This window comes from Pelophylax lessonae, assembly GCF_965119305.1.
Source record: "Pelophylax lessonae genome assembly, chromosome: 5".
NCBI lineage: Eukaryota > Metazoa > Chordata > Amphibia > Anura > Ranidae > Pelophylax > Pelophylax lessonae.
Window position 1 is genome coordinate 409,910,828 of NC_138772.1, and position 2,154 is coordinate 409,912,981.

A 2,154-nucleotide genomic window follows, 5' to 3' on the forward strand; every position below is an offset into this window, starting at 1 on the left:
CTCTTAATCAGAGTATAGCATCAAGTCAATTAAACTCTTGGAATAGTAATTAAGTCATTTAAGCAGCAGAGGGGGTTGTTAATCAGTTTCAGCTGCTTTGGTGTTAATGAAATTAACAACAGGCACTCTAGATGGGCAACAATGAGACAACCTCCAAAACAGGAATAGTTTTACAGGTGGAGGCCATTGACATTTTTTTGCCCTACTCATCTTTTCTGACTGCTTTTCACTAGCTTTGCATTTGGCTAGGGTCAGTGTCACTACTGGGAGCATGAGACAATACTTGGACCCTATAGAAGTTGCACAGGCAGTCCAACTCCTCCAGGATGGCACATCAATATGTGACATTGCCCAAAGGTTTGGTGTATCTCTCAGCACAGTCTCAAGAGCATGGAGAAGATTCCAATAGACAGGCAGTTACTCTAGGAAAGCTGGACAGGGCCATTGAAGGTCCTTAACCCATCAGCAGGACCGGTATCTGCTCCAGTTTTCAAGGAGGAACAGGATGAGCACTGCCAGAGCCCTACAAAATTACCTCCAGCAGGCCACTGGTGTGAATGTGACCAAACAATCAAAAACAGACTTCAAAAGCATGGCTTGAGGACCCAACATCCTCTAGTGGGCCCTGTGTTTACTGCCCGGCACCATGGAGCTTTATTGGTATTTGCCATTGAACACCAGAATTGACAGGTGCCCTGTGCTTTTCACAGATGAGAGCAGGTTCACTCTGAGCACATGTGACAAACGTGAAAGGGTCTGAAGAAGCCGTGGGGATCAATATTCTGCCAGTAAGCATAAAACACCTGGTTTTATAATGGATACCGATGTGTTGAAGCAATGCAAATAACATAATTTAATGTTAATAGCAACAAAGGGAGGCTTACCAAAAATAATGCATCAATGCAATCTCACCAGTACCCATCAGTGCAGCCTCACCAGTTCCCATCAGTGCAGCTTCATCAGTGCCTATCAGTGCAGCTTCATCCATGCCCATCCGTGCAGCCTCATCTTTGCCCTTCAATGCAGCCTCACCAGTGCCCATCAATGCAGGCTGATCAGTGCCCATCAGCTAAGCCTCATCAGTGTCCATCAATGCAGCCTGATCAGTGCCCAACAGCTCAGCCTCATCATTGTCCATTAGTGCAGCCTCACCAGTGTCCATCAATGTAGCCTGATCAGTGCCCATCATTGTAGTCTAAACAGTGTCTATCAATGCAGCCTGATCAGTGCCCATCAGCTCAGCCTTAACAGTGCTCATGAATGCAGCCTCACCAGTGCCCAAGAATGCCGCCTCACCAGTGCCCATCAATGCAACCCAATCAGTGCCCATCAATGCAGCCTCACCAGTGCCCTTTAATGCAGCCTCAGTGGTCAATGCAGGCTGATCAGTGCCCATCAGCTCAGCCTCATCGGTGTCCATCAGCTCAGCCTTATCAGTGCCCATCAGTGCAGCCTCATCAGTGCTCATCAATGCAGCCTTACCAGTGCCCATCTGTTCAGCCTCTCTAGTGCCCAATAATGCAGCCTCACCAGTGCCCATCAATACAGCCTCACCAGTGTCTATTAATGCAGCCTGATCAGTGCCCATCTGCTCAGCCTCACCAGTGCCCACCAATGTAGCCTTACCAGCGCCCATCAATGCAGCCTTACCAGTGCCCAACAATGCAGCCTCACCAGTGCCCATCAGTGCAGCCTCATCAGTGACCATTATTGCCGCCTCCCGAGTGCCCATCAGCTCATCCTCATCAGTGCCCATCAGCTAAGCCTCATCAGTGTCCATCAATGCAGCCTGATCAGTGCCCATCAGTGCAGCCTCACCAGTTCCCATCAATGCAGCCTGATCAGTGCCCAACAGCTTAGCCTCACCAGTGTCCATAAATGCAGCCTGGTGAGTGCCCATCAGCTCAGCCTCACAAGTGCCCATCAATGCAGCCTCACCAGTGTCCATAAATGCAGCCTGGTGAGTGCCCATCAGCTCAGCCTCACAAGTGCCCATCAATGCAGCCTCACCAGTGCCCATCAATGCAGCCTAATCAGTGTCCATCAATGCAGCCGGATCAGTGCCCATCAGCTCAGCCTTAAAAGTGCGCATGAATGCAGCCTCACCAGTGCCCATCAATGCAACCCAAGCAGTGCCCATCAATGCAGCCTCAC